This window comes from Cherax quadricarinatus, chromosome 1 (genome assembly GCF_038502225.1).
Source record: "Cherax quadricarinatus isolate ZL_2023a chromosome 1, ASM3850222v1, whole genome shotgun sequence".
NCBI lineage: Eukaryota > Metazoa > Arthropoda > Malacostraca > Decapoda > Parastacidae > Cherax > Cherax quadricarinatus.
In genome coordinates this window covers 37,724,029-37,751,221 of record NC_091292.1, presented here as the reverse complement: position 1 = coordinate 37,751,221, position 27,193 = coordinate 37,724,029, and the positions used below count along the sequence as shown (strand labels likewise).

The window sequence follows — 27,193 nt, the reverse complement described above, 5'->3', positions numbered from 1 at the left end:
TTATCTCCGTTATGCGCGCCGTGAAAGTTCTCTGTACATTTTCTAGGTCGGCAATTTCACCTGCCTTGAAAGGTGCTGTTAGTGTGCAGCAATATTCCAGCCTAGATAGAACAAGTGACCTGAAGAGTGTCATCATGGGCTTGGCCTCCCTAGTTTTGAAGGTTCTCATTATCCATCCTGTCATTTTTCTAGCAGATGCGATTGATACAATGTTATGGTCCTTGAAGGTGAGATCCTCCGACATGATCACTCCCAGGTCTTTGACGTTGGTGTTTCGCTCTATTTTGTGGCCAGAATTTGTTTTGTACTCTGATGAAGATTTAATTTCCTCATGTTTACCATATCTGAGTAATTGAAATTTCTCATCGTTGAACTTCATATTGTTTTCTGCAGCCCACTGAAAGATTTGGTTGATGTCTGCCTGGAGCTTTGCAGTGTCTGCAATGGAAGACACTGTCATGCAGATTCGGGTGTTATCTGCAAAGGAAGACACGGTGCTGTGGCTGACATCCTTGTCTATGTCGGATATAAGGATGAGGAACAGGATGGGAGCGAGTACTGTGCCTTGTGGAACAGAGCTTTTCACCGTAGCTGCCTCGGACTTTACTCTGTTGACGACTACTCTCTGTGTTCTGTTAGTGAGGAAATTATAGATCCATTGACCGACTTTTCCTGTTATTCCTTTAGCACGCATTTTGTGCGCTATTACGCCATGGTCACACTTGTCGAAGGCTTTTGCAAAGTCTGTATATATTACATCTGCATTCTTTTTGTCTTCTAGTGCATTTAGGACCTTGTCGTAGTGGTCCAATAGTTGAGACAGACAGGAGCGACCTGTTCTAAACCCATGTTGCCCTGGGTTGTGTAACTGATGGGTTTCTAGATGCGTGGTGATCTTGCTTCTTAGGACCCTTTCAAAGATTTTTATGATATGGGATGTTAGTGCTATTGGTCTGTAGTTCTTTGCTGTTGCTTTACTGCCCCCTTTGTGGAGTGGGGCTATGTCTGTTGTTTTTAGTAACTGTGGGACGACCCCCGTGTCCATGCTCCCTCTCCATAGGATGGAAAAGGCTCGTGATAGGGGCTTCTTGCAGTTCTTGATGAACACAGAGTTCCATGAGTCTGGCCCTGGGGCAGAGTGCATGGGCATGTCATTTATCGCCTGTTCGAAGTCATTTGGCGTCAGGATAACATCGGATAGGCTTGTGTTAATCAAATTTTGTGGCTCTCTCATAAAAAATTCATTTTGATCTTCGACTCTCAGTCTGGTTAGCGGCTTGCTAAAAACTGAGTCATATTGGGACTTGAGTAGCTCACTCATTTCCTTGTTGTCATCTGTGTAGGACCCATCTTGTTTAAGTAGGGACCCAATACTGGACGTTGTTCTCGATTTTGATTTGGCATAGGAGAAGAAATACTTTGGGTTTCTTTCGATTTCATTTATGGCTTTTAGTTCTTCCCGCGATTCCTGACTCCTAAAGGATTCTTTTAGCTTAAGTTCGATGCTTGCTATTTCTCTGACCAGTGTCTCCCTACGCATTTCAGATATATTGACCTCTTTTAGCCGCTCTGTTATTCTTTTCCGTCGCCTGTAAAGGGAGCGCCTGTCTCTTTCTGTTTTACATCTACTCCTCCTTTTTCTTAGAGGAATAAGCCTTGTGCATACATCGAGTGCTACCGAGTTAATCTGTTCTAGGCATAAGTTGGGGTCTGTGTTGCTTAGTATATCTTCCCAGCTTATATCGGTTAGGACTTGGTTTACTTGGTCCCACTTTATGTTTTTGTTATTGAAGTTGAATTTGGTGAATGCTCCCTCGTGACTAATCTCATTATGTCGGTCTGGGGCTCCGCGCATACATGACTGGACCTCAATTATGTTGTGATCTGAGTATATTGTTTTTGATATGGTGATATTTCTTATCAGATCATCATTGTTAGTGAAGATGAGGTCTAGTGTATTCTCCAGTCTAGTATGCTCTATTATTTGCTGGTTTAAATTGAATTTTGTGCAGAGATTTAAAAGCTCGTGTGAGTGTGAGTTTTCATCAGAGCTGCCTCCTGGTGTTATTACTGCAACAATATTATTTGCTATATTCCTCCATTTTAGGTGCCTTAAGTTGAAATCCCCCAGGAGCAAGATGTTGGGTGCAGGAGCTGGAAGGTTTTCCAGACAGTGGTCAATTTTTAACAGCTGTTCCTGGAATTGCTGGGATGTTGCATCCGGAGGCTTGTAGACTATCACAATGACTAGGTTTTGGTTCTCGACCTTTACTGCTAAAACTTCCACTACATCATTTGAGGCATTTAGCAGTTCTGTGCAAACAAGTGACTCTGCAATGTACAGGCCAACCCCCCCCTTTCGCCTGTTCACTCTGTCACATCTGTATAGGTTGTAACCTGGGATCCATATTTCGTTGTCCAAGTGATCCTTTATGTGGGTCTCAGTGAAAGCCGCGAACATTGCCTTTGCCTCTGCAAGCAGTCCACGGATGAAAGGTATTTTGTTGTTTGTTGCTGGCTTTAGACCCTGCATATTTGCAAAGAAGAATGTTATCGGACTGGTGGTATTGTTGGTACTGGGGGGGATTTTTTTTCCGGCATTAGTATCTGTATCTGTTGGTTTGGAGTGGAGGCCATCGACTGTGGTTCCACTCCAGGAATGACTGGATTTGGTGTACGATTTCTGCCATTTCCTGCCAGTTTTTTTTCCTTCCTGGCACTAAAAAACCTCTCCCTCTTGAGTGGCTGTGGCTACCCAGGTTTTCCCATGGCCTGGATGTTTTGTATCTTTTTGTCCCCTTTAGATGGTATGCCTGGCAATTTAAGTTATAGCACAGTCTTTCCTGTACTGAAGAGGTACACAGTTCAGGGTGAAAAAGCTTACAGGAAGGGAGTTTGCATTTTCCTGTTGTCATATGGGCATGGCATTTCCTAGGGTGGTCATAGTTGCACGTCCCATCTGTTTTTCCAGATTTCCCATGCCAGCAGATACCGAGTGCATAGTATGTGCACAGGCTTGGTTTCCGTTTGCCTTGGGTTTCTGTGACTGTATTCCCTGTTGGTGCATGTTTCCCTGTCTTACTTCTATCCTCCCTAGCACCAACAATGGAGCTCCCACCATTTGTTTTTGGTAATATATCCTCACTATTGCTAGTGGAGTCCTCTTGTTTGCTATTTCCTGCGGTATTTCTAGTTTGCAATATTGGTTTTATCTTATCTTTGACTACACTTGTTTCCCTACTATGGCTCCTGTCCCCTATGAGGTCATTCATATGTATTCCTTCCTGCGTATAATTCCCGACTACCTGGACAAAATCTCCAGCTTCACCATTACTGTCTCCCAGGACAGCATCTCCAGCTTCCCCATTACTGTCTCCCAGGACAGCATCTCCAGCTTCACCATTACTGTCTCCCAGGACAGCACCTCCAGCTTCACCATTACTGTCTCCCAGGACAGCACCTCCAGCTTCCCCATTACTGTCTCCCAGGACAGCACTATCAGCCCCCCATTTACTGACTACCAGGACATCATCTCCAGCCTTACAGTTTCTGACTACATGGCCAGTATCAAGGGCAGTACCATTCAGCCCGGACTTTTTATGTTCCCATCTGTTGTAGAAAGCTTCCAGGTTTTCTATGAAAGCAGCTTTGATGTTGACCTCTTTTAATACCCTTGTGATTTTAGTCCACAGATTTATCTCATTTGGGCATACCCAAAAACACTTCCCTGTTTTAATACTGCTTGTAGCTAGTTCTTGGATATCTGCACAAGGGGCGTGACACCAATTTCCACAGAAATGACAATTTATGCATGTGGAAGCCCGTTTGTTTGACTGACCACAGACTACACACAGCTTCATAATGATTTGAATGGTTGATTTACTGCAATTCTACTAGCAACCTCTTGAATATTCTATTAATAACCTGCTAGGTGGTGCACAACGAAACCGTTTGAAACCAGTCCAGGGTTCGGACCAGTCAAGGGTTCGGACCAGTCAAGGGTTCGGACCAGTCAAGGGTTCGGACCAGTCTATCTGATCTGATCAGTGGGTCACTTATTTAAACCATACTGGTCGGTGAATTGAGCTAACACATGAAGGATCTACTGGAAATTATCTACCCGAGTAATATGTGATTTGATTGATACAAAAGTATAACTTGCGTGTTGAAGAGCCGGTGACTGCTGGCACTCCTACAATGACGAACGGTCGAGCCTCCACCTTTGTTTATCAATCGCTGTATCTAGCTTCTCTATTTTTTTTTTTTTTTTTTTTTTTTTTTTCGGCTCCACCACAATAAATGCTATATTATCACTATAGTTGACTGGTGCAAATTTGGAGGAAGGGCGCTTTTTCTGTAGTAATAATTGCTTCTCGTTGTGTATATTGCGACCGCTGGTAACTACAGGTTATATGAAATTCACAGTAACGTCTGGTATTTCAAGAAAAAGAAACTAATGAAAGTCACTCCACTCCACTAAGTACCATTATAATACTGGTTAGTTGCTACTACAACACTGTATTCTGCTATTCACTGGTATCACTAGATTATATGCGAGTACACTAGCAGGCCAGGAAGATTATTAAAAACAGCTGACCTGTGGTAAGTTTCTGGCGACTTCTGGCACCTGCCTCTATAGGCTTATCACTTCATTTACAAATTCACCTGTTTTCAAATGACACTTTAGCCTTTATCATCAATATACTAGGGAGCCACTGTAGTATACACTATACACTATGTATACTCAATGCTTTCAGGGAGACTTTCTTTCCTCTGACACAAAGTTCAATATTATTATTTTTCCACACGGGACAGGCCTATGATTCCCCTCTGGCAGTAAACTCTGCTAGGTAGTGCACACAATTCTCCTTTTTTTTACTCAGTATATAATGTTTTCCGCCCAAGATTGGTTCCAGGCGCTAGAGGGATGTATCGTATAGGATTGATGACACAAATTAAAGTTCTAGCACGTAAGAGCGACCGTGAAAACACCAGAAAACCGGGAGCACAACGAGGCACGCTGACACGCTGATCACAGCAAACGTTCATTCTTGTTCATTCTTGCCTAATACCATTCGTGCTGTGGGGTTGGCTAATTGAAGTACATATTAGTACCGTGATCTTAACTAAACTGCAACTATGGTAGGTGAAGATGAAGTACCAGCTGTCTCAGCTCTAAGTCAATTAAAGCAGTCTATGGGAGCCTATAAGGGACGCCTGAGCAAAGCATGTGAGGAGTGTCGTATGGCCAGGCAACATCAGGATCAGACTGTGAGGAACTAGAGAGTTGCCTGAGACCTTTGGAGCAAAGGCTGGAGGCCTTTGAGAGATCATTTATCCTTTATGAGACAGAGGCCTATGCTGTAGGTGAGTCTGACTATACAGTCGAGGTAGCACGGAAGGACTATGACGAACGAAGGGCAGAGTGTAAAGCAGAGATGAGACTCTGCAGGCAGTTAATAAAGGCTTTGAAGGCCGGTACAGCAGGGGCAGCAAATGTTTCAGGGAACCCGAACAATAGCACGCCTGTTAATGTGTTGCCCAGATTGCCCCAGTTGAATTTATCAACATTCGATGGAACCTTAACAGAGTACATTGCTTTCTGGGATCAATTTAAAGCCCAGATAGATGAGAGAGACGATTTGTCAGATGCCGTCAAATTACAGTATTTACGTTCACAGCTCAAGGGTAAAGCCTTGGACTTAGTCCGGCATTACCAAACCATTGACACTAATTACCAACATGCCAAAGACCAATTAAAGGACATGTTTGGCAACACCGAGGAGATAAAGGCAGCTATACTTTATCGGTTGTTGGATCTAGAGGCTTGTCGCCATGACCGTCAGAGCCTAGAGAAGTTCCGAATAGAAGTTATGAGTTTGACAAATAGTCTTAAAGATTTACATAATTGGGGTAAGTCAGAATGGTTCATCAGTCAGGTGATTCAGAGGAAACTGGCTGGCACTACAGTGCATGAGTTACACTTAAAATATCGGATGAACAGGTTCACGATACAACAAATTGTTGAGGGGTTGGGAGATCTCGTTTCTCATTTGAGCATAGGTGTGAGAGAAGAGTCACCACCATCACCACATAAAAACCCAGACAGTTACTCAAAGATCTCGAGAGATCAGTCTAAAGCTCATACGACTAACGTTGGAGTGTACTATGGTAAAGAAGTGTCTAAGGTAAGAACCTCTAAGCAGAACCTCAGAGGCACTCATGCCAGAATATGCATGCTCTGTGAAGGCGAGCACATTAGCACGAGTTGCTCTGAGTATACAACACTGAGCAGTAGGCAACAAAGACTAAAGGAGTTGAGACTCTGCTTCAAGTGTTGTGGGGAACACTTTGCGAGAGACTGTGGCACCCAGCTCAGTGTCAAGTCTGTTGCAAAGGTAAGCACCATACTGCATTATGTCCCAGTAATTTAAGGGAACCCCAGGCTACTAGGGATATCTCTCAGGTAGAGATAGAAAGTGAGTCTGAGCCTGAAATGGTAGCCAGCGTGATTAGTGGGAGTGAAGTCTCTAATCCGAGTGAGAATCACGGAGGTGCTGCCCTACCTACAGTCATGGCAAAGGTTGTGAATGGGCACAGGTCCGAAACAACCCGATTATTCTTTGACTCAGGAGCACAAGTATCCTTGATAACAAAGAAGTTGGTGGCTAAATTAAAGTTGAAGGCCACAAGGAAAGTTAGTATGATGGGAGGGGCTTTAAGTCAGGCCCCACCCAAATCTTATGATGTGGTGGATGTCACAGTCAAATTAGGTGGATATTACAGCCTTGGTGGTAGAGACGTTACCCATGGCAATTACAGTGAGAGGTCTTGCTGCAACAGCTAAGCGATTGAAAGACCTTGATGTGAAGCTGGCAGACCAGGGAATTACCACTGACACAGTCAGAAATGTAGGTATCCTGTTGGGAGCCAATCAGATAGATGACTTCCTGTCTACATGACTGACGTTTAGGAAAGGAATTGGTTTATACAGATTCCCAGTAGGATACATCATAGGCGGCAGGATTCCACCTGAATTCCCTGCCACGCCAGAGAGAGAAGAAGCTGTCCCCATGATAGCTGGGGGAGTAGTGATGAGTACCAGTATACAGGATGAACCACCAGGGAAGCTGAACCAGGTAGGGAGTGATGAACACTCGGCCACCTTGGGAAAACACTTTTACAGGGTACATAAAGAGGGAGATAGATTGCCTTTAAATCCAGGGAACCTCGTATCAGTGGGAGGAAAGGCTACCAGGGCATGTGGGCCACTGGGTGGGAAAGTACGGAGCCACTCAGTCAAGGCTAGACATACGAAAGATGTTAGTCTAGCGGAAGATGTTAAAGTTAAAGGAAAGGGTGCTAAGACCACTGGAACCAACAAGTTTACACCCCCAGAGGTCCACACAGGGGAAACTGGAAGGTTGAAACTGGAAGGTTGAAGTTAGGCCGTAGCCTGCTCAATGAGAGTGGCTGGACGGCACTCGTGTCCAGGGTCTGCCAAGGGTCCGCCGTGGGGACTCGCGGAAGGTGAACTTGATTTAGACTTAGTGCCTGCCTTCGCTGGCGGGAGGATGTTGGAACTTATTCGGTCCGAGAAGTCCCAACGGGGAAAAACACACCATTCGAGGGCCCTTAAACCCACCCAAAACACACACTTGCCCGGGTTGGCGAAGGTGGATGGAAGGCACTTCTTAATTGATAGATTTACCCTTCAGGGAAGAAGTAGGTAGTTTATACTGTTAGTACACTAATATTAGGATTATTGAGGCAACTGTAGATAATAATAATGTAGACCTAAGACCTTAACATAGGTAGTAATAGGCCAAATGTAGGCAAACACTAGGTTAAGTTAGCTAGGGAGAACTGACAGCCCAAGTTTGAACGAGGAGGCGCGGGTCTCGAAGATGCCAGATCTTTCTTCTAAGACCAGACACCATCTGAACAACACATGCCGTGATCAGCATGCGGCACCCCCCACGTGTCTTCACATATGAGACCTGGGGAAATCTGGTGGAGGCACCTCGATGTACTGTAGATGACCTCCTCCATCAGGCTCATACAGTAAGACAAGACCTCCATTTTTTCTTAGAATTCTGGCCAGTGTCTGGGGAAAATTGCGAGTGAGTCGTGCTGTGGCCTTTGTGCAGCTGGCAGTTCATGACCAGTACGTGAATTTGTCTCTTGTCAACCTAGAAGCTAGTGTCCGTTTCTGCATATTATTATTATTATTATTATAATCAAAAAAGAAGCGCTAAGCCACAAGGACTATACAGCCGTTTCTGCATAGGTATTGTGGAAAATATTTAATTTTCCGAAGCTATAGTGCCTAATAGGTATTTAATGTGTTAATTTGAGTCAAAATGTATTTGAAATTTGAATAGAACCAACAGTGTTCCCCCTGCGCCTGCATGGATGTGCAGGGAGAGAGGCTGGCTGAGGGCATGCGAGAAGCGGGAGTGTTTTGAATGGACTTAAGAGACTGTGAAAACATGGGACCAGGAAATTAGCGTTCACCGTGGCTCAAGAATTAATATAGGCCTCACTTCATAATAGGAAGTGTTGTAACTGTTCCTGGTGAAGAGTGAGGGAACTTGATTTACGGGACCACCATAATAAAGTGGTAAAATGAGTGGATAATAGTAGGAACGGGGGTGATGGGTGCACCGCCATGGAATGTGTCCAGGGGCAATTACCCGTGAGTTAATCCTCACTCATCGTCTCAGATCCTAATGGAGTGACCTCTAATGTGTATAATAATTATGAGACATCGTCTTGTGAATTGTAATGTACTCAGTGATAATAACACTAAGTTAAGGAATCGTTGAAGCTATATGAGCTGCCATTCCCAGAGTGTGTGTGCACATGTTTACCTCGTTGTTCCTGTCTCGAGGATAGTGAAGTTTTTATGGTGTCACGGCTTCTAAACCGGGATAAACCAACGGATAGCTTGTCTTGCTGGAATAAGAACCATGTCGGTGTAGCAGGACACCGAAATGAGATGATGAATGGAGGAAATAAGGAGCATCGATCACCCACAGTTAAGTAACCCTTCTAGTTATAGCAGACTGGTACTGGCCAGTTAGGTATGTTGTAATTGGATAGGTTATGGGTGATCCAGCTACATCAAGTGACCACCAGAGAATATCTGGTAAGTGGTGAAATTATGTACAAGTGTTTTTCCTTTTTTATTTATTTATTTATTTATTTATAAATTTTAGCATACATACAGAGGTACAAAAAAATACAGGTAAGAGCAGCATGCCAAAGCCACTTATATGCATAGCATTACAGGCTGGCTTAAAATTAACTTAAGATTAACTAAGCAATGATGAAATCAGTGATAAGACATTATTGTAAACAGATAACTATAAAATACAAATGAGTATTACAAAGACAGGTCATGTGGTTGCATGCATTGCTGTTCATTCAGGTAGTGTATTTAAAAAAAAAAATAACAAAGTTAGGTTTAACATTTGTGTGATATAATTGTGAGTAACATTTAGGATATACAATTTATATGGTTCAGTTATTCAGTATTTATTTGGTTTTGAGTGAGTAAGTGAACTTTGAGAAGAGACTTGAATTTATAAACAGGTAGTGTTTCTTTTATATTTACAGGTAATGAATTCCAGATTTTAGGGCCTTTTATGTGCATTGAGTTTTTGCATAGCGTGAGATGGACACGAGGAACATCAAAGAGTGATCTGTGCCTTGTATTATGGTCATGTGTTCTGTTGAGGTTAAGATAAGATAAGATAAGATTTCGTTCGGATTTTTAACCCCGGAGGGTTAGCCACCCAGGATAACCCAAGAAAGTCAGTGCGTCATCGAGGACTGTCTAACTTATTTCCATTGGGGTCCTTAATCTTGTCCCCCAGGATGCGACCCACACCAGTCGACTAACACCCAGGTACCTATTTGCGGCTAGGTGAACAGGACAACAGGTGTAAGGAAACGTGTCGAAATGTTTCCACCCGCCGGGAATCGAACCCGGGCCCTCCGTGTGTGAAGCGGGAGCTTTAGCCACCAGGCCACCGGGTCAAGGAGATGTTTGAGGGGAGGGTTAATATCAGAGTTAAGTGTTCTATGTATGTAATAAGTGCAATAATAAGTATGGATGTTTTGTATGGTGAGTAGGTTGAGTGTTTTGAATATTGGTGGAGTGTGCTGCCTGTAGTGAGAATTTGTTATCATTCTAACTGCAGCCTTTTGTTGGGTAATTAGTGGTCTGAGATGGTTAGTTGTTGTTGAGCCCCATGCACAAATTCCATAGGTGAGATAGGGGTAAATAAGAGAGTGATAAAGGGCCAGGAGGGCTGACTGTGGAACATAGTACCGTATCTTCGATAGTATGCCTACAGTCTTGGAAATTTTCTTAGAAATTTGTTGTATATGTGTATGAAATTTGAGTCTATTATCGAGGTGGATTCCTAAGAATTTTCCCTCTGTTAGCTTTGTGATAGGTGATCTGTTTATCGTTATGTTAAGAGGTACATCCGTAGCTCTGCTACCAAACTGAATGAAGTAGGTTTTGTCAATGTTTAGTGTAAGTTTGTTAGTCCTCATCCAGGTAGATATTTTCTGTAATTCGGTGTTTACAGTATTGGCTAGCGTGACTGGGCTCGGGTGAGAGAAGACGTATGTGGTGTCATCTGCAAAAAGTGTGGGTTTGAGTAATTGCGAAGCATTTGGTAGGTCATATATGTATAGGAGAAAGAGAAGAGGGCCAAGGACACTTCCCTGTGGGACACCAACTGTAATTGGTTGTGCGGAAGAGCTTGCCCCATTTGCGTACACATATTGGCTTCTGTTGCTGAGGTAAGACTTGAGGTAGTTGAGGGAGTGCCCTCTAATACCATAGTGTGACAATTTTACGTGGAGCAAGTCATGGTCAACTGTATCAAAAGCTTTACGTAAGTCAATGAAGATCCCCAGTGGGACTTCTTTTTTCTCTATTGCAGTGTATATATGTTCTAGCATGTGTATAATAGCATCATTAGTATTTTTATTAGGCCTGAATCCAAATTGGCAGGGGTTGAGAATGTTATGGGAGATGAGGTAGGAGTAGATTCGTTTATGAATTAATTTTTCGAAGATTTTTGAGAGAGGGTGTAAATTGGATATTGGCCTATAGTTATTCAACTCTGTTTGGTCTCCTCCTTTATGGATCGGGGTGACCCTTGCTATTTTGAGAACTGTAGGGAAGGTGGAGGATTCAATGGATTTGTTAAAGAGTGTTGCAATGATTGGTGATAGTACTTGTGACGCTTTTTTGTATATAAAGGGTGGTAAGGTATTTAAATCTGCCTTGTTTTTCAGTGCATTGATAATAAGGGAGACTTCATATGGGTTAGTCGGAGCTAGGAACAGTGTGTTCGGGTAGTTGCCAGTGAGGTAGTCATTTGGTGGGGTATCTGAGCTTGGGATATTATTGGCAAGCTTTTGACCTATAGTGGAGAAGAAATCATTGAGTCTGTTTGCTGTTTCTGTTGGTGGGAGTTGGGGTTCATCTGATTTTGCTAATTTTATTTCGCTATGTCGTGATATCTTTTTTGTTCCCAGAATTTCTGATAGGGTCTTCCAGGTCTTTTTTATATCACCTCGTAAATTGGATAATCTGTTCTCATAATACAATTTTTTTGCTCTTCTTATCAGGCTGGTTAGGACTGACGAGTAACGTTTTGTTTGGTCTCTGGTTATGTGACCCATTCTGTACTGTTTTTCATATCGGTGTTTTGTATTTATGGATTTGAGAATGCTGGGTGTTAGCCAGGGACTGTTCAGTCTCTTAGCTGTCATCTGTTTAGTTTTTTTAGGGCAGTGCTTGTTATAAAAGTATTGGGTCTTTTATAGAAAATTATTAAAACATTCGTCAATACAGTATCTGTATAGATTTCTAGCTCAGTGTGCCAGTCAATGTTTGTTACTGCTGTTGTGAAGTTATTAATGGCTGCCTCATTGTGAAGTTTGAAGGTGACTTTAGTAGTGTCTTGGGGTATTTTACCAAGAGTTGTTATGAGGAAAGTAGGGTAGTGGTCTGTGGTATTATCTGTAATTATGCCTGATTTTAAAGGGGATATGGTGTTGGTCCAGATGTGGTCAAGTAGGGAAACACTAGTCTCTGTAACTCTTGTAGGTTATGTTACTGTTGGTAGCAACATGCAGTTACTCATTGTGTTTGTGGATTCAGTAACGTGTGGGTCCTGGTCTTGCAGGAGATTTATATTGAGGTCACCTGAGAGTAGTAAGTGATCTTTGTTCATGCGTGCATCAGTTATCATACTTCCTAGGTTTTGACTAAATTGGCTAATGTTTGATTCTGGAATTCTGTAGATGTTTATCACTGTGAGAGGTTTTTGTAGGTATTTGGATTTGAATTTAGCTATTATATATTCCCCATGTTCATCCCTTGTGCAAGTATTAGTGATACATTCTAGTTGGTCTGAGTAGTATATAGCTGTGCCACCCCCTTGTTGGTCTGGCCTACAGTTGTGTATGGCTGTGTAACCAGGAATGGCATAGACATCTGTATTATCAGGCTTTAGCCAGGTTTCAGTTAGTGTAATGGTGGACATATTGGCATGCAAGGAATTTAGTAATGCTAGGAGGTCATCATAATGCTTGCTTAAAGATCTGATATTGTAGTTAAAGACAGTTATGTTGTTGTTGGCTCTGAGAAGTGCCTTTGATTGTTCTGCTGTGTAGTAATTACAGTAACTGTTTGAATCATTTAAGTCATTAAATAAGAGGTTGGTATCAGGATCAATGCTTGTAATCATAAGATTTGTAGTGAATCTACAGTTAGAATTAAGTAAAAAATAAAGTAAATATTCTAAAGCTAAAAAAAAATAGCACTTGAATTATTTAACAAATGTAAAAAATAATGAGCTAAGGTACTTTTTTAAAGCTAAAATAAAGGAGACAATATAAAAGGGACTAAAATAATTTGTGGTGAACAAATAAAGTGATGATCAAATAATGGAGCTTGGAAATATGATAGTAGGTAGTACTTTAAAGGTTTACCTGGAGTTTACCTGGAAAGAGTTCCGCGGGTCAGTGCCCCCGCGGCCCGGTCTGTGACCAGGCCTCCTGGTGGATCAGAGCCTGATCAACCAGGCTGTTGCTGCTGGCTGCACGCAAACCAACGTACGAGCCACAGCCCAGCTGAGCAGGAACTGACTTTAGGTGCTTGTCCAGTGCCAGCTTGAAGACTGCCAGGGGTCTGTTGGTAATCCCCCTTATGTGTGCTGGGAGGCAGTTGAACAGTCTCGGGCCCCTGACACTTATTGTATGGTCTCTTAATGTGCTAGTGACACCCCTGCTTTTCATTGGGGGGATGGTGCATCGTCTGCCAAGTCTTCTGCTTTCGTAGTGAGTGATTTTCGTGTGCAAGTTCGGTACTAGTCCCTCTAGGATTTTCCAGGTGTATATAATCATATATCTCTCCCTCCTGCATTCCAGGGAATACAGGTTTAGGAACCTCAAGTGCTCCCAGTAATTGAGGTGTTTAATCTCCGTTATGCGCGCCGTGAAAGTTCTCTGTATATTTTCTAGGTCGACAATTTCACCTGCCTTGAAAGGTGCTGTTAGTGTGCAGCAATATTCCAGCCTAGATAGAACAAGTGACCTGAAGAGTGTCATCATGGGCTTGGCCTCCCTAGTTTTGAAGGTTCTCATTATCCATCCTGTCATTTTTCTAGTAGAGGCGATTGATACAATGTTATGGTCCTTGAAGGTGAGATCCTCCGACATGATCACTCCCAGGTCTTTGACATTGGTGTTTCGCTCTATTTTGTGGCCAGAATTTGTTTTGTACTCTGATGAAGATTTAATTTCCTCATGTTTACCATATCTGAGTAATTGAAATTTCTCATCGTTGAACTTCATACTGTTTTCTGCAGCCCACTGAAAAATTTGGTTGATGTCCGCCTGGAGCTTTGCAGTGTCTGCAATGGAAGACACTGTCATGCAGATTCGGGTGTCATCTGCAAAGGAAGACACGATGCTGTGGCTGACATCCTTGTCTATGTCGGATATGAGGATGAGGAACAAGATGGGAGCGAGTACTGTGCCTTGTGGAACAGAGCTTTTCACCGTGGCTGCCTCGGACTTTACTCTGTTGACGACTACTCTCTGTGTTCTGTTGTGAGGAAATTATAGATCCATCGACCGACTTTTCCTGTTATTCCTTTAGCACGCATTTTGTGCGCTATTACGCCATGGTCACACTTGTCGAAGGCTTTTGCAAAGTCTGTATATATTACATCTGCATTCTTTTTGTCTTCTAGTGCATTTAGGACCTTGTCGTAGTGATCCAATAGTTGAGACAGACAGGAGCGACCTGTTCTAAACCCATGTTGCCCTGGGTTGTGTAACTGATGGGTTTCTAGATGGGTGGTGATCTTGCTTCTTAGGACCCTTTCGAAGATTTTTATGATATGGGATGTTAGTGCTATTGGTCTGTAGTTCTTTGCTGTTGCTTTACTGCCCCCTTTGTGGAGTGGGGCTATGTCTGTTGTTTTTAGTAACTGTGGGACGACCCCCGTGTCCATGCTCCCTCTCTATAGGATGGAAAAGGCTCCTGATAGGGGCTTCTTGCAGTTCTTGATGAACACAGAGTTCCATGAGTCTGGCCCTGGGGCAGAGTGCATGGGCATGTCATTTATCGCCTGTTCGAAGTCATTTGGCGTCAGGATACCATCGGATAGGCTTGTGTTAATCAAATTTTGTGGCTCTCTCATAAAAAATTCATTTTGATCCTCGACTCTCAGTCTGATTAGCGGCTTGCTAAAAACTGCGTCATATTGGGACTTGAGTAGCTCACTCATTTCCTTGCTGTCATCTGTGTAGGACCCATCTTGTTTAAGTAGGGGCCCAATACTGGACGTTGTTCTCGATTTTGATTTGGCATAGGAGAAGAAATACTTTGGGTTTCTTTCGATTTCATTTATGGCTTTTAGTTCTTCCCGCGATTCCTGACTCCTAAAGGATTCTTTTAGCTTAAGTTCGATGCTTGCTATTTCTCTGACCAGTGTCTCCCTCCGCATTTCAGATATATTGACCTCTTTTAGCCGCTCTGTTATTCTTTTCCGTCGCCTGTAAAGGTAACACCCTAAAAAAATTTCCATATCTGCCCGCTGGTCCTTCAAACCAGATGCAATCAGTGAAAAAATTCATTGAATTAATTACTTAATAATTAAGTGACTGATTGTAGGAAGTGGGTATAGAGTACACAAATTTAATCGGTCGTGTGGTGGATGATAATTAGCCCAATTAATTGCTAGCACATGTGTGGCTAGGATTTATACAAGAGTAAAGTGCAAGAATTACTCTTACAAGGCGTCTACTTAAGTTGTATAATCAGTGATTAATAATTCTCTAACCATGACTGGATCTGATTGAGTTAATGTGGCTGACAAGTCTGTGAATATCTGAGTAATTAAAGCATCATTACAGGCTATTAAAGGCCATGTGACGAAGGCATACAGTAAGTGCTTGGATTTAATGAATCAAGAAACCGTGAACCCTAATGAATTAAAGTTACATTTAGATGCTTTAGAGAGTAGATTTGTGTGGTACAAATTGTGGTTTAAAAACTGTGAAAGATCTGCTGGAGAATTGTGCAGATGGAATGGAAATGAATGTTTTAATTAATCAACATTACGAATTGGAAGAAAAACTGTCTTGTAAACATAAGGCTTTGAATAAGTTAAAGGGTGTAAGCCAGGCAGTTGATCAACCTATTAATGCAAAGGGTGTGTCTGCCAAAACCTCCAGAGTATGGTCTGGAGGAAATCAGACTAGGTCAGCAAGAATTAATTGTTCAATTGCAGACCAGTCAGCCAAACAGTTCTAAGGAAATAACACATAATGACTCTGAAGTATCTGTCAAGTCTCAAAAGTAAAAAATAATCCCAGTGGTGATAATCATAAGAGTTAAATAGGCACATATCAAGTGACAGGAATCAATAATAGTGGTTCCTCACATCAAGGTAAGAGGAATAAGTACCTCAGTAAGGGTAACCCAGTTAATAAGAGGTCAGGCAAGGAAAAGAGAGACTGTCATTCTGCAAGGGTACTCATTTCACTAAAAATTGTAATGCCTATAATTCATGGGATATTAAAGTGGAAAGAATGAAAGAACTTGACAGATTTATCAGATGTCTAGACAATCATAATGTAAAGGATTGTCATACCAAATTGAACAGTTGCTATCAATGCAACAAGGGAAGGCACCATACAGGTATGTGCAGGGTTGTATGTAATTCTTATAATAATGGTGACAATAATGATAATGTTAATAACCCTGACACTACAGTGACTGAGGTAAAGGTTGCAGCTAATGGCAATAATGATGACCTAGCTGAGGTAGCCTTGCCGGTGTTGGATGTAACAATTCAGGATAAAAAGGCATAAATCCAAAACCATGCGGCATCACTCTCCTCAACACTGGTACGGGCCATGTAATATATGGCAGACTACCGCCTAGTAATAATGACTAGAGGAAGTAGTAAATACAATCATGGTGTCTTACTCATAAAAGGTTAACCCAGTACAAGTATTCTTCTATCGAGAATGATGTTGAACCAGTCTAATTTGTGGGAGCTGGACAGCATAGGGATTAATATAAATGAGGAAAGTCCAAATGATTCCTTTTCTCAGGAACAATACCTGAAGGATGTTAAATGTGAATCTGGACATTACTGGGTGCGACTTCCGTGGAAGCTCGGCCGTCCAGAATTATATACTAATTATAGAATGGCGGATGGACAGTTAAAGGGCCCAGCTCTGCGAACTGAGCAAGACACCAAAATTGTTGACTGCTTATAATGATATAATTAATAAACAGTTAAATAATAAATTGTTCTTACTTCAGGCGACGATAAATGCACACCTTAAGTGCACAGGTGGTCCACTGAGCGAAGTAATTCGGTAAATAATCTTATGTGGAAAATTTCCGGGTGTGACGTCAACTGAAGAGGAACTAATGAGGATATGTGAAGGGGTTAATGAATTACTGCAAGGTGCAAGGATGCCCGAGGGAATGGAACAGTAATTAGTCCATTTTGAGGGATCAATAAATATGGATGGCCATGGAGTTGAAGTGCCTATATGCAGTAATGTGCTGGGGCTGACTTGGGATACTGAGAGAGACTTGTTATTGTTAAAGTCTCATAATTCCAGTATGCCCAACAAATTAACCCAGGGAGCATAGGCTTATGCCCCTGAGAGAATGGAACAGTAATTAGTCCATTTTGTGGGATCAATAAATATGGATGGCCATGGAGTTGAAGTGCCTATATGCAGTAATGTGCTGGGGCTGACTTGGGATACTGAGAGAGACTTGTTATTGTTAAAGTCTCATAATTCCAGTATGCCCAACAAATTAACCCAGAGAGCATAGGCTTAGTGTCACACCTTACAATAAGAGGGAAATTGTAAATACCAGAAGTATGGAAGCTTGAGTGTGTTTTGGACGGAGCCCTACCTGAGGAGTTGACAGGTGGAAAGAATTAATGGGTGATTATGTAAATACCAATGTTGGAGTTCCCAAGCCAGGTGGCCAGTGAAGATGGGAAAATTGTACTCCACATTATTTAAGTCGTCTAACAACGACCTCCGCCCGGCCGCAGTGTGGAAAATATTTAATTTTCCGAAGCTATAGTGCCTAATAGGTGTTTAATGTGTTGATTTGAGTCAAAATGTATTTGAAATTTGAATAGAACCAACAGTGTTCCCCCTGCGCGGATGTGCGGGGAGAGAGGTCGGCTGAGGGCATGTGAGAAGCGGGAGTGTTTTGAATGGACTTAAGAGACTGTGAAAACATGGGACCAGGAAATTGGCATTCACGGCAGCCCAAGGATTAATATAGGCCTCACTTCAGAATAGGAAGTGTCGTAACTGTTCCTGGTGAAGAGTGAGGGAACGTGATTTACAGAACCACCGTAATAAAGTGGTAAAATGAGTGGATAATAGTAGGACCGGGGGTGACGGGTGTGCTGTAATAGAATGTGTCCAGGGGAAATTACCCGTGAGTTAATCCTCACTCATCGTCTCAGATCTTAATGGAGTGACCTCTAATGTGTATAATAATTATGAGACATTAAATCGTCTTGTGAATTGTAATGTAATCAGTGATAATAACACTAAGTTAAGGCATCGTTGAAGCGATATGAGCTGCCATTCCCAGAGTGTGTGTGTACATGTTTACCTTGTTGTTCCTGTCTCGAGGATAGTGAAGTTTTTATGGAGTCACGACTTCTAAACCAGGACAAACCAACGGATACCTCGTCCTGCTGGAATAAGAACCGTGTCCTGCTGGAATAAGAACCCTGTCGGTGTAGCAGGACACCAAAATGAGATGGTGAATGGAGGAAATAAGGAGCATCGATCACCCACAGTTAAGTAGCCCTTCTAGTTATAGCAGACTGATACTGGCCAGTTAGGTATGTTGTAATTGGATAGGTTATGGGTGATCCAGCTACATCAAGTGACCACCAGAGAATATCTGGTAAGTGGTGAGATTATGTACAAGTGTTTTTCCTTGATGGATATATCCATGTGTAACCTACCCCCCCCCCTTCATTCAGTTACACTAATATAATCTATACAGTCCACAATTAATTAGTAGCGCCGTACTTGTGGGTGCTATTCAATCTATACTGGTCTCGGATAGATATGGATAAGATTGTGAGGTCGAAGGCCCACCTGCAGTGACCTGGGGTGGTGAAGTTTTCTCACATGTCTACACGGGGTGACTATGGTAGACAATATAGTGTTGTCTCCCAATGAGATTACTTGTATGTATATAATGTTGAGGTACATACAGGTAACACCCTAAAAATTTTTCCATAGTTATACTAGGGGATACACACCCTCTTGGATACAGGAATTTCTGAGGTGCAGGCAGGTCACTAATATTGACTGAATATTGCAGGAACTAAAGCTCCCGGCTGCGTGGTTTCTGAGGGGAAGTCCAAAGAGGCTAAGCTTAGGGAGGTTGAAGACCAGAATAGAATCTACATCACCAAGTAAGTTAGTCCTTTTAACGTGCATGCAGGCGAGATTTCTTGCAACATCAGTCATTTATGAAAATCTGTCCTATAAGCCACTTGTGAGGCTGAGGTACCGACCTCAGAGCTGGGTGTCAACAGAGCTTGCCAGGGTAGGCGACTCACTTGGAGGCAGTCCAGACAAATTTTCACATTAGTTCTTGGAATGTTGCAAAAAATCTGCCCTTTACTCCCACATAAATCCCAAAATATTTGGAATATTTCCAAAAATTTACCATCAGTAATTAGAGAAATCATTATTTTGCAATTTCTGTGAATATTATTCTACTTAATTAAGTAATAAAGGCTTACCTTAGCGATATAAGTGAATAAGTTACTTCCGAGATATTGGCCTTGAGCGCCGGCCGGCCCGCCGTCTCGGAAAAAAAAAAATCGCGAAAATCGCGTTTATTTCGGTGTATTTCTTAGTAAACTGATGTTCTTGTGCAATTATCCTCTTCAAAACACCGTTTTCTCTTACTCAAAGACGACATGGAGAGGAGTAACTCATTGATGTCGAAATATTGCTGGTGGTCTCTCGCCATATTATGGCCTATTTCATTCAGTCTAGAGAATATAACATGTTTGTATGTTATTTATATCTCTAGTGTTTATTATATCATATTAGATCAATTCTGATAGATAAATAAGCCGTAGAGTTGATATAAGCGTAATAATGAAGTGATTTCTCCTGGCTCTCTGGAGCGGGAATACTGCCGAGTGTTCCCAGATGGTTCCTGGTTGTCTAGAAGTCTACGGATAAGCTCCGCCTACTCTTATATGATGCCAAATAGTCAATTGTTATACTAGAAAGAATAATGCAAGAAAAAGCGATAAAAAAACAAGGAAAAAAATCCAAAAAATATACGGGCTGTGAGCAGACGTGTTACCCACATCGCCGTCACCATACTTGATATAAATGACTATAATTTCTTGTAGAAACGTTGTAGAACATTGATTCTTGTGCCATTGTGTTGCCAAAGAGTTAAGCTATTTTTCTATTTGAATAACTCAATTTCCATAATTTTTTTATTTTTTTTGAGAGCGCGCAAATAATTGCCTGATAGGGTCCTAAAGTCATTACCTGATCAGCCGGGCTGTACGTCGGTTTATGTGCAGCCAACAGTAACAGGCTGGTCGATCAGGCCCTGATCCACCATGAGGCCTGGTCACAGACCGGGCTGCAGGAGCGTTGACCCCTGAAACCCTCTCCAGGTATACACTACACAATACCCTACTACACCGCACACTACCCTACTACACTACTCAGTACACTACTACACTACACAATACACCACTACACTACTCAATACACCACTAGACTACTCAGTGCACCACTACACTACACAATACCCCACTGTACCACACAATACCCAACTACACGACACAATGGCCTTCTACACACAATATCCCAATACACCACACAATACCCCACTACATCACATAATACCCCACTGCACCTTACAATACCCCACTACATAATGCCCTGCTACACAATAGAATATGCCACTACACCACACAATACCCCTACTACACCACACAATATCCCTACTACACCAAGCAATACCCCTACTCTACACAATACTCCTACACTACACAGTACCCCTACACCACACAATATGCCACTACATACAATACCCCACTACACAATACCTTATACCACACAATACCCCATTACACCACACAATACCCACTACACAATACTACACAAGGTGACATGCCCAGACATCATTGTATCTCACCCCATCAATCTTTACTGGAGTGATAAAAAAAGTTTAATATTTATTGGGTGTGTTTTTATTCGCTATGAGGAAAATACATTTCCCATTAGGATTAAGAATAAATTTATACAATTGCTCTTAAAAAAGCACGGAACTGTTATGGGAATACATTGGTGATAAATTGTACAGATTTATCCTAGACAGAATACATTACCTGTTACATTGTCTCCTACAACTCGCTGGATTTTGTGGGGCCTTGAATTTTGCCACGAATGCCATCTCTTCGTCACTACTGATAGGAAATGTTAGCAATGTATGCACAATAACGATCAGCCAGACTGTACCATACTCAGCCAGCGCCAGTCTCTCCTCCCTCACTACACCACCAGGGAGGTTCCTTGACGCTGGTGAGGGGTTCTTGATCTAGGGAAATGGATCTGTGTTCCATTCCCCTGAATTAAACCTGAATACCCTCCACATCCCCCCACAGGCGCTGTATAATCCTACGGGTTTAGCGCTTCCCCCTAAATTATAATAATAATCCTCCTGTACATTGCAGAGTCACTTGTTTGCACAGAACTGCTTAATGCCTCAAATGACGTAGTGGAAGTTTTAGCAGTAAAGGTCGAGAACCAAAACCTAGTCATTGTGGTAGTCTACAAGCCTCCGGATGCAACATCCCAGCAATTCCAGGAACAGCTGTTAAAAATTGACCACTGTCTGGAAAATCTTCCAGCTCCTGCACCCAACATCTTGCTCCTGGGGGATTTCAACTTAAGGCACCTAAAATGGAGGAATATAGCAAATAATATTGTTGCAGTAATAACACCAGGAGGCAGCTCTGATGAAAACTCACACTCACACGAGCTTTTAAATCTCTGCACAAAATTCAATTTAAACCAGCAAATAATAGAGCCTACTAGACTGGAGAATACACTAGACCTCATCTTCACTAACAATGATGATCTGATAAGAAATGTCACCATATCAAAAACAATATACTCAGATCACAACATAATTGAGGTTCAGACATGTATGCGTGGAGCCCCAGACCGACAAAATGAGACTAGTCACGAGGGAGCATTCACCAAATTCAACTTCAATAACAAAAACATAAAGTGGGACCAAGTAAACCAAGTCCTAACCGATATAAGCTGGGAAGATATACTAAGCAACACAGACCCAAACTTATGCCTAGAACAGATTAACTCGGTGGCACTCGATGTATGCACAAGGCTTATTCCTCTAAGAAAAAGGAGGAGTAGATGTAAAATAGAAAGAGACAGGCGCTCCCTTTACAGGCGACGGAAAAGAATAACAGAGCGGCTAAAAGAGGTCAATATATCTGAAATGCGCAGGGAGACACTGGTCAGAGAAATAGCAAGCATCAAACTTAAGCTAAAAGAATCCTTTAGGAGTCAGGAATCGCGGGAAGAACTAAAAGCCATAAATGAAATCGAAAGAAACCCAAAGTATTTCTTCTCCTATGCCAAATCAAAATCGAGAACAACGTCCAGTATTGGGCCCCTACTTAAACAAGATGGGTCCTACACAGATGACAGCAAGGAAATGAGTGAGCTACTCAAGTCCCAATATGACTCAGTTTTTAGCAAGCCGCTAACCAGACTGAGAGTCGAAGATCAAAATGAATTTTTTATGAGAGAGCCACAAAATTTGATTAACACAAGCCTATCCGATGTTATCCTGACGCCAAATGACTTCGAACAGGCGATAAATGACATGCCCATGCACTCTGCCCCAGGGCCAGACTCATGGAACTCTGTGTTCATCAAGAACTGCAAGAAGCCCCTATCACGAGCCTTTTCCATCCTATGGAGAGGGAGCATGGACACGGGGGTCGTCCCTCAGTTACTAAAAACAACAGACATAGCCCCACTCCACAAAGGGGGCAGTAAAGCAACAGCAAAGAACTACAGACCAATAGCACTAACATCCCATATCATAAAAATCTTTGAAAGGGTCCTAAGAAGCAAGATCACCACCCATCTAGAAACCCATCAGTTACACAACCCAGGGCAACATGGGTTTAGAACAGGTCGCTCCTGTCTGTCTCAACTACTGGATCATTACGACAAGGTCCTAAATGCACTAGAAGACAAAAAGAATGCAGATGTAATATATACAGACTTTGCAAAAGCCTTCGACAAGTGTGACCATGGCGTAATAGCGCACAAAATGCGCGCTAAAGGAATAACAGGAAAAGTCGGTCGATGGATCTATAATTTCCTCACTAACAGAACACAGAGAGTAGTCGTCAACAGAGTAAAGTCCGAGGCAGCTACGGTGAAAAGCTCTGTTCCACAAGGCACAGTACTAGCTCCCATCTTGTTCCTCATCCTCATATCCGACATAGACAAGGATGTCAGCCACAGCACCGTGTCTTCCTTTGCAGATGACACCCGAATCTGCATGACAGTGTCTTCCATTGCAGACACTGCAAGGCTCCAGGCGGACATCAACCAAATCTTTCAGTGGGCTGCAGAAAACAATATGAAGTTCAACGATGAGAAATTTCAATTACTCAGATATGGTAAACATGAGGAAATTAAATCTTCATCAGAGTACAAAACAAATTCTGGCCACAAAATAGAGCGAAACACCAACGTCAAAGACCTGGGAGTGATTATGTCGGAGGATCTCAACTTCAAGGACCATAACATTGTATCAATCGCATCTGCTAGAAAAATGACAGGATGGATAATGAGAACCTTCAAACTAGGGAGGCCAAGCCCATGATGACACTCTTCAGGTCACTTGTTCTATCTAGGCTGGAATATTGCTGCACTCTAACAGCACCTTTCAAGGCAGGTGAAATTGCCGACCTAGAAAATGTACAGAGAACTTTCACGGCGCGCATAACGGAGATAAAACACCTCAATTACTGGGAGCGCTTGAGGTTTCTAAACCTGTATTCCCTGGAACGCAGGAGGGAGAGATACATGATTATATACACCTGGAAAATCCTAGAGGGACTAGTACCGAACTTGCACACGAAAATCACTCACTACGAAAGCAAAAGACTTGGCAGACGATGCACCATCCCCCCAATGAAAAGCAGGGGTGTCACTAGCACGTTAAGAGACCATACAATAAGTGTCAGGGGCCCGAGACTGTTCAACTGCCTCCCAGCACACATAAGGGGGATTACCAACAGACCCCTGGCAGTCTTCAAGCTGGCACTGGACAAGCACCTAAAGTCAGTTCCTGATCAGCCGGGCTGTGGCTCGTACGTTGGTTTGCGTGCAGCCAGCAGCAACAGCCTGGTTGATCAGGCGCTGATCCACCAGGAGGCCTGGTCACAGACCGGGCCGCGGGGGCGTTGACCCCCGAAACTCTCTCCAGGTAAACTCCAGGTAAACTCCCTCACTGTTGCCAGTACTCAGTGAGAAGATTGTAGTGAGAAAAGTGCATTCCACTGTTTACTTCCTCCTGGGTATATCTGTACCTATCAACCCTCCTGAGCTAAAATTTCAATACATACATGTTTCATTCATATCGATATAACGTAAGGAAACAATTCTAAAATTAAAGAAAACAGTAAAAATACAAATACAGTGGACCCCCGCATAACGATGGCATCACATAGCGATTATTTCGCATACCGCTTACTTTAATCGCAAAATTTTTGCCGCGCATACCGATTAAAAACCCGCTCACCGACTTTCGTCCGAGACGCGTCCAATGTGCGCCCTCAGCCAGCCTCACATGTGCCGCCTGTGCCATTGTTTACCAGCCAGCCTCCGTGGTAACATCCAAGCATACACTCGGAATATTTCGTATTATTACAGTGTTTTCGGTGCTGTTTCTGGAAAATAAGTGACCATGGGCCCCAAGAAAGCTTCTAGTGCCAACCCTGTGGTAAAAAGGGTGAGAATTAGTATGGAAATTAAGAAAGATTTTGAAGGGTTTGGGGCTAACCCTGAGAAGCCTATGCCAGTTGTGGAATCCATTGTGCCTACTTCAAAGATTAAGGAAATGTGTGCACAGTGGGTTGAACTGCAAACCTTTATGGATGAAAATCACCCTGACACAGCTGTTGCAAGCCGTGCTGGTGACTATTTCAATGACAATGTTGTGGCCCATTTTAGATAAATCGTAAAGGAACGGGAGGTACAGAGCTCTATGGACAGATTTGTTGTGCGACAGAGGTCCAGTGACTCTCAAGCTGGTCCTAGTGGCATTAAAAGAAGAAGGGAAGTAACCCCGGAAAAGGACTTGCTACCTCAAGTCCTAATGGAAGGGGATTCCCCTTCTAAACAGTAAGAAGATAATGCTCTCCCCTCCTCCCATCCCATCAATCATCACCAGATCTTCAATAAAAGTAAGTGTCATGTAAGTGTGCATGCCTTTTTCAGTTTGTGTGTATTAAAATTAACATTTCATGTGGTAAAAAAATTTTTTTTCATACTTTTGGGTGTCTTGCACGGATTAATTTTATTTCCATTATTTCTTATGGGGAAAATTCATTCACATAACGATTATTTCGCATAACAATTACCCCTCTTGCACGGATTAAAATCGTTAACCGGGGGTCCACTGTATTTATATTAAGCTAGAAATTGACGACTTGGCCTCTACTACACTTTCCCGTACCCACCTTTGGTGGGTACGGGACCTGTCAGCTTAGTCGATTTCGTTCTAAAGATTTTTTACTAATTTTAACCCGGAAGATTAGCCACCCAGGATAACTCAAGAAACTCAGTACGTCTTCTAGGACTGTCTTATTTCCAATCTGGTCCTTTATGCTTGTCCCCAGGATGCAACCCACACTAGCCAACTATTGCCCGGATATCTACATACTGCTGAGTGAACAGGGGCAGCTGTTGTAAGGAAACATGTTCAACATTTCACCCCATTTTGGGGGATCGAACAACAGATACTCAGTGTGTGAGGCGAGAGCGTTAGCAACCCGGAGGGCTAATAGACCAGGAGACTGATGATGATGATCTGCATAGTTTTAGTTTTTTTTATATTATTTCATTAAGAAACTTTAGTGTGGGTTAATCTCTTCTCCAGACTGAGGGAATGATCACCTCAAAATCAGATACTACAAGGTTGATGAACTGATCACATCTTTATCTAGTTACTACTGATGTATGAGTGAGGAAGTCTGTATACGCGAAACGTTTCAACAATAAATATACCCTACTACACCACATAATGACCCGTTACATGTAACACCCCTCTACACATAATACCCCTCTACACATAATACCCTTCTACACATAATACCCCTCTACACATAATACCCCTCTACACATAATACCCCTCTACACATAATACCCCTCTACACATAATACCCCTCTACACATAATACTCTTCTACACATAATACCCCTCTACACATAATACTCTTCTACACATAATACCCCTCTACACATAATACCCCTCTACACATAATACCCTTCTACACATAATACCCCTCTACACATAATACCCTTCTACACATAATACCCCTCTACACATAATACCCCTCTACACATAATACTCTTCTACACATAATACTCTTCTACACATAATACCCTTCTACACATAATACCCTTCTACACATAATACCCCTCTACACATAATACCCTTCTACACATAATACCCCTCTACACATAATACCCTTCTACACATAATACCCCTCTACACCTAATACCCTTCTACACATAATACCCCTCTACACCTAATACCCTTCTACACATAATACCCCTCTACACATAATACCCCTCTACACATAATACCCTTCTACACATAATACCCCTCTACACATAATACCCTTCTACACATAATACCCCTCTACACCTAATACCCTTCTACACATAATACCCCTCTACACATAATACCCCTCTACACATAATACCCTTCTACACATAATACCCCTCTACACATAATACCCTTCTACACATAATACCCCTCTACACATACCCTTCTACACATAATACCCTTCTACACATAATACCCCTCTACACATACCCTTCTACACATAATACCCCTCTACACATAATACCCTTCTACACATAATACCCCTCTACACATAATACCCTTCTACACATAATACCCCTCTACACATAATACCCTTCTACACATAATACCCCTCTACACATACCCTTCTACACATAATACCCCTCTACACATAATACCCTTCTACACATAATACCCCTCTACACATACCCTTCTACACATAATACCCCTCTACACATAATACCCTTCTACACATAATACCCCTCTACACATACCCTTCTACACATAATACCCCTCTACACATAATACCCTTCTACACATAATACCCCTCTTCACATAATATCCTTCTACACATAATACCCCTCTACACATAATACATATAATATCCCACTACACATAATACCCCATTCCACATATTACCCCACTATACACAATACCCCAGTACACCACA

At 42.3% G+C, this 27,193-nt stretch overlaps 1 protein-coding gene across 5 annotated transcripts in view; it reads right to left on the bottom strand.

Annotated features, from left to right (window-relative positions):
- LOC128687835 (NFX1-type zinc finger-containing protein 1) overlaps positions 1-27,193 on the bottom strand; it is a 772,006-nt gene that overhangs the window by 722,328 nt on the left and 22,485 nt on the right. The window contains exon 1 of one of the 5 annotated variants that reach the window (XM_070080046.1): positions 20,991-21,210. The exons of the other annotated variants lie outside the window; for them this stretch is intronic. The gene's annotated coding sequence lies outside the window, so the exon portion shown is untranslated. Of the gene's footprint in view, positions 1-20,990; positions 21,211-27,193 lie in introns of those variants that run through there. 5 annotated transcript variants of the gene reach the window in all.